Source organism: Mustelus asterias, unplaced genomic scaffold, assembly GCF_964213995.1.
Source record: "Mustelus asterias unplaced genomic scaffold, sMusAst1.hap1.1 HAP1_SCAFFOLD_604, whole genome shotgun sequence".
NCBI lineage: Eukaryota > Metazoa > Chordata > Chondrichthyes > Carcharhiniformes > Triakidae > Mustelus > Mustelus asterias.
In genome coordinates, this window is record NW_027590554.1 from 167791 (window position 1) to 174686 (window position 6896).

Sequence of the window (6896 nt, forward strand, 5' to 3'; positions counted from 1 at the left end):
TGGAGGTGAAAGGTGAGCTTTGTTTCCTGTGCACACTCTGTATTACTTCCTGAGATTTTTCCAGCATTATCACCGTTCAATGCAGGTGTATGATCCGCTTTGGATGGCAGTGAAAATATATTTAGTTGACTTGCATTGATCACGATTGCTATTTCGCCTAGGGGTATGATTCTCGCTTTGGGTGCTAAAATCCGCAAGCCTGCGTGAGGTCCCAGTTCAAATTCTGGGTAAGCCCTCATTAAGCTGTCGTTTCGCATTGGAGAAGAGGAGGATTTTGTTAGTTTATTTCCCGTGCACATGGCAGGATTGGTTTACATGGGGTATGATTTGAGAACCTGAGCAGACAATGCAGGGATTCTGTCAGCACAACACACTCACAAAGAATCAAGACATTTTCAAAAGGTGACTATGCTTTCGGACATTCACTTAATCCTTATTCACCAACTCAGAGGACCACATTCTTCTGGTTTCAGACAGCTGTTTTGTGTTTATTCGATTCTGCCGCACTCTCTGTCCCTCTCCGTGTCTTTTTTGTTGCTGTATACCTGTCTCAGGCTCTTTCACTCTCTGTCTCTCTGTCAGTTCATCAATCACTGTTCCCCCTTTTGCTCGATAATCCCTTTATTCTTTCGTTGTCTGTGTTCAATCAAGGTTCACTGGATTGATTTCTGTGATGATGCGGTTGTCCTGGGAGGAGAGATTCAGTGGAATGAATCTGTTTGCTCTGTAGATTAGAATAATGAGAGGTGATCGGATTGGAAAGCCTGAAAATGGGGAGACAGTTTGACTTCGGACACACTGAAACGCTCTTTCCCCAAGTGGTTGGAATATTCAGATCAAAAATATGAAGGTGAAAAATATCAGACTGTTTGTGCAATGTTTGAAAAGAGGTGAAGCTAAGAAGTGGAAGATGTGAATGAAGTTATTGATGATCGAGGGGAATGCATTGTAACCTCAGGGATTCCGTAGATTGACTAGTTATAAACTTTGTAATCAGAACAAGCTGAGACACCAGATGGAAACGCTTTATTTGCCTCCACACATTTTTGGATATGGAGTGCTGGGGCCCACATGTGCCCGGCTAGCTCAGTCGGTAGAGCATGAGACTCTTAATCTCACGGTCGAGCCCCACGTCCGGCTTTCTTATTTTAAAACTTGCCCCATTCCTGGGTAAACGCCAGCTCTCCATTCCTCCGGCACTGCCACCGCTCAAACTGAGTCTTTCTCCATCCCGCTTTGTTGATCTCACCGTTACTGCTTTCTGAGTTAAAGTTATCTTTGCCTCCCTGGAAGTCGAAGTGTTTAGTGCTTAATTCAGTGACAAGGTTTCTTCTCATTTTGCTCGAATTTGGAACTCAGACCTGGGAGATTGTCTCAATGGAAACAACAATCCCCATTGTCATCTAATCACTCCAGCCTTACATCCTATCACAAGGACGTTTGACTTTTCGTCCTTTCTCTCTCTATTTCCCTTTATTTTGTATTTGTTAGTAAAACATTAAATCTCTAAATTCTCCCAGTGTGGATAAAAGGTCAGCGACCCTACACACTCACTGTATTCCTCTCTCAATAGACGCTGTTTGACCTGCTGAGTGTTGCCAACATGGTCTATTTTGAGTTGCGATTTGCAACAACTCCAGTAACAATTTTTGGTTCAATTTGGATCAGTTTTCTTCGACTGAACCTTACCTGTTTAAAAAGTTAAGGGGTTGAGGTTTTGAATAGTAAGATACAAGCACGTGTCACCCTGATTGACATAAAATGAAACAAAATGAGGATTATTCATTTCAAAAGATGTTACTAAGTCAATATCTATATTGAAGGGGGTCAACCTCCGGGTGACATTCAGTCACTCATCTGTTCCAATTTAAACAGAAAGTGGGACGGCGAGAGTCTAGAGTGATACGTGTTACCCCATGGAACCGACAGCACTCTGACCTAAGACACTAAGCCTTTCTCCCAAAATACACACACACGCACCAAGACTTGCTGAATAATTGCCAGTTTCCAGTCGAATAGTTGTTGTTGTGTTACACTAACCGCTCCTTTCTTTCAAAAGAGGAGTTCACGAGAGGCAAAAATGAAAAGAAGATTGCTGATGCAAGCGTCTGTCGCCAGAAGCTCAGCAATGTGCATTGTAAAAGAAGTTGAACTGGCTGAAAAAGTCCTCTCCCTATTCCTGTTTTGTGGGAAATTTAAACAAAAGGTTCTTCAAAAAAATCAATCCTCAGCAATGGCAAAGAAGAGCAAGGATCGGCCTAAATTTAAACTCGGTTCGTTGGATTCAAATGCTCACCATTAGACCAGAGATCCCAGAATACAGCAGCCAGCTGCAAATCGTCGCTCAACGCATTTGACCCACTTGCTGTTGCTGCCACATTGAATGAAAGAGGTCGCAGTCCTTGAGTGACCATTTGCAGCGCGCGGCTGTGTTCCTGGTTCTGTGGCGTGATGTTGAGCACTCTGGTCTCTGAATGCAGTTGTCCGAGTTCAGATCTCGACGAAGCATTGCTTTTCTTTGCTAAAGCCGATGATTGGTTTGCTGAAGGGCATTTTATTTAAAATTCTAGGGAAGTGGAATTTTCTACTCTGAGGAAATTTCAGCAAATTCCACCGCAGTCACATTGCAACGGATCACTCTCAGCACGCTTCAGCCCCAGCGGACGATTTCTCAAGAATAAAAATGCTCAGAGGCACAATCTTAGAATTCCTACACTGCAGAAAGAAGCCATTCGGCCCATCAGCCCGCACCGACAACAGTCACACCCAAGCCCTATCCCCGTAATCCCACATTTTTGGCTTTTTGTCCCCCTGACACTGCGGGCATTGTAACATGGCCAATCAAACTAACGCGCAAATCATTGCATTGTGCGCCGGGTGATCAGCTTCCTTCACACACGCAGACACGGGGAGATACTGCAAATTCCACACAGTCACCCGAAGCCTCACAGAACTAAACACCTGTCCCTGGCACTGTGAGGCAGCAGTGTTAACCACTGTGCCACCGTGGCAGAAAACGGTTCCCCTACTGATACCATTCACTGAGTCATCTTCCCAAGTTAAACAAGTGTTGGTCCGATGAGAATACTCATTCCAGCGAGTTTCGAACTCTCATTTTTGTATACAAAGTCCAGAATGCTCACCGTTACAACACAGAACCAACAGGACGTCCGTCGAAGGCAGGAAGCATTTCACCCAGATCTCACACATCTACACTCTTGCTCAATAATAGTCAGGATCCAGTCGAAGGGTTGTTGTTCTTTGACAGCAACTGCACCTTTCTTTCGACAGAGCGTTAAAGTGCAGCGAAAAGATGAAAAAGAAAATTGTCTGCACCTGTAAGGACTTGATTACCCCTAAAGATTCCCATTCCAATCATTATCTTGCAATTGCGTCTCTTTCTATTTATGTCCTGTTTGTCAATAAAAATACCCCAGTCCAACGCCGGTAACTCCACATCATGAAATAGAAGATCACAGATGTTGCAAGCATCTGGCGTCAGAGGCTCAGCAATGTGCATTGCAATAGCTGTTGAACTGGCTGACAAATGCTCCTCTCGATTCGAAATTTGTGAAACATCTAAACGAAATGTCCTTCAGCAAATAATCATCAGCATTGCAAAGAAAAGTAAGGTTCAGCCGAGATCTGAATTTCCATTGCCAGATTTAAAGGCCAGTTTGCGCACCATTACACCACGGAACAGAGGACGCAGCAGTAAGCTGTAAATGTCCTATAAAACATGATTATTTCTGCTGATGTCTTCCGATATGGCTTGCAAAGGAAATGATTTGCTGTAGATTGGTGGACTATGTCTTCTGAGCTTCGCTCCTATCAATGGTGGCGAATAACGACACGTTGTTGTCGCACTTGCTGTTGCTGCCACAGAACGAAAGAGGTCAAATTCTTCGAGGGACCATTTTGGTGGTCAGTGTGTTCTGGGATCTGTGATGTGACGCTGAGTACTCTGGACTCTGAATCCAGCGATTCGAGTTCAAATAGCGGCAGAGACCTGCGTTGCTTTGCTTAAGCCGCTGATGGGTTTGCTGTTGGCATTATATCCAAAATTCTCAGTCAGTGCAAATCTAAACACTGAGGAAACTTCAACAAATTCCACCGCACTTGCGTCCAATGCACCGAATGACTCTCTTGGCGTCATTGCTTCAGCACCAGAGGACGACTGCTCAAGAATACAAAGCGTTGAGAGGCAGGGGAGCCACAGTGGGCATGACGTCCATCCACATGTGTCAGGCACTCAGTTATGTCACAAGCTTAGAAAGAGTTTGAATGCGAGAGTCCAGAGTGCTAACAGTTACACCATGCAACCGACAGCACACTGACCTCAGACACTAGGCCTTTCTCTCAAATCAGAAACACACACACAAACACACATGCTCAATAACTGCCAATAATTGTTATTGTATGAAACCAACTTCTCCTTTCTTTCAACTTAAGGGTTAAAGAGTAGCGGAAAGATGAAATAAAATGCTGGGTGTTGCAGGTATCTGACGCCAGGGGTTCAGCAATGTACATTGTAATAGCTGTTGAACTGGCTGACAAATTGTCCTCTCAATTCAAACTTCGTAAAAAAACTAAACGAAATGTCCTTCAGCAAATCAATCATCGGCATTGGCAAACGAAAAGAGAGGTTCCAACGAAATGTGAACTCGGATAGCTGGATTCACAGTCCAGAGTGCTCACCATTACATCACGGAACACAGCGGGCGACAGCAGTCTGAAAATGGTCGTTCAATACCTGTACCAATTTGAACAGCAGGCAGAAATGTCAGCCCCATTCCACAAGCCCGTCAATTACCCACTGCAATTCATATTCACATTTCCCTTACCTTTCCGTCCTGTCAAAATGTGTACTCTACCTTCAACTGCATTACATTTCACTGTCGCTCATCACATTCAAAGAGCAATGTTAGCGTCGAACTGATGGAAACCTTATTGTGGTAAAAACGCTGAACAACATCAGCTTATCACAGCTCTGCCTTCGTCACATCAGTGTGAAAATGTGAACAATTTCATATCTGGACAGAAAGGAAGGATAGTGTGGCTGCGGATAATTGGGCGCTGTGTACATTTCTGTAATCAGTATCTGGGAGAATCGGGCAAATGAGATCCTGGTGGCCTCGTGGTTAGGGGTTCGGTGCTTTCAGGGTTACAGACTGCCATCGATATGATAAGATTTAATATTTTTTACAAACAAACCATGCAATACTTCCTGGTCCAACGCAGCTCTGCCAGAATCAGTGGAGTGAGATTTGCAGTTTTGCTTTTGAATTGGAAATGTCACGCGAACAACAGGTCAAGAACAAACACAGATAGTTGAAAAAATGTTGCAGTGCATCTATGATTATAGCAATTGCTCGCAACTTCCCTGATGCTTTAGTGGTTAGGATTTGGTTCCTTCGCCGCCGGATTCGATTCCTGGTCAGGGAATAGCGATTTATTGCTCCCGACCAGCACATGAATTAGGAGGGCTGAAAATACTTCCTGATCGAAAACAGGTGTGATCCTTGTGCTAGTTTGAACTACCAGGAGGAACAAAATAAGCCCATTTGCACAATCCCGGCAATTTACATTTACATTCCTCTTGCTGCTTCCTCCTGTTAAAATGAATAACAATACATTCTATTCCACTAAATTTCATGTAGCTCACCACATTCAAAGAGTAGTATTTGCATGAACCTCTTATCAACCTTGTTGTGGTAAAGCTGCTGAACAACATGAGCTGATCACAGCTCTGCTGTGATATCAGAGACTTGTATCTCATTGATCATCATTACTGTCTCCATTGCTTAATTCCAGGTCACTGTCATAACAGATATAGTCACACACTCATGCTATCATCTGCAGCAAATGATGTATTCTTCCTTTTTTCAGATACTTTCACCTCCAGAAACTAATTACATGCTGAGTAAAATGTTCTGTTTAGTTGATAGTGAATCACCAATCCCGGGCCGTGGCGGTGAAAGCACTGACTCTGAACGACCTGACCACCCGGCCTCCACCATCAGCGGATAAATTTGCCTTATCCATCATTCCATCATTCCTTGTTTCATTCAATCACCCTCCTTCGCTCTCGATCACAGAACTTCCCTTTTGTTCTTTTCACAGACTGCTTCATGACTTTACCATCAGAAAATGTTGGAAATACTCCGCAGGTCACTTAATGTTTCGTGATAAATGAGCAAAAAATTCTGAAAGCCGAATAGCTCTGAAATTGAAAACATTTGGAAATGTCTCTTTAGAGATGAAATACGACTAATGATGGAACCTGAATCACAAGCAGAAAATTCTCAGCAGGTTTGGCAGCATCTGTGAAGAGGGAACAGGGCCACTGGGTCGAGCCAGGAGTTCTGACGAAGGGTCATCCAAACTTGAAACTTTGGTTTTATTTCCTCCTCACAGATGCTGTTAAACCTGTTAAGATTTTCCAGCATTTTCTGTTTTTGGTGAAAATGCTTCTGCCTGGGACCGAACCGAGAACTTTTCGTGTGCATGGCGAACGTGAAATCCACCACACAACAGAAACACTGCGATGGAACAATTCCAGGAGCCTGCCTCGATAAACCCGCCAATTAACAACAGCAATTCATATTTACATTCTGTCTGCTTGTACCTCCAGATAAAATGTTTAGCGATACATTCTACTGCATGACATTCGTGTGATAGCATGTTCGACCAGAGATGTTCGATAAACTTAATAAACTGAACATTGTGCAGTGATTGACTTCGAGTGCACACCATGACTAATGTTATTACCCTGAATGCATTGTCTGAGGCAGCTCATCAACGCTGCCAGGAGAAGCCGTTGGTGCTCGATCTGGTATTGACATTGAACAACATCAATGAAGTAGGACTGTGTTCCATGTCCCATTGAGCCTCCT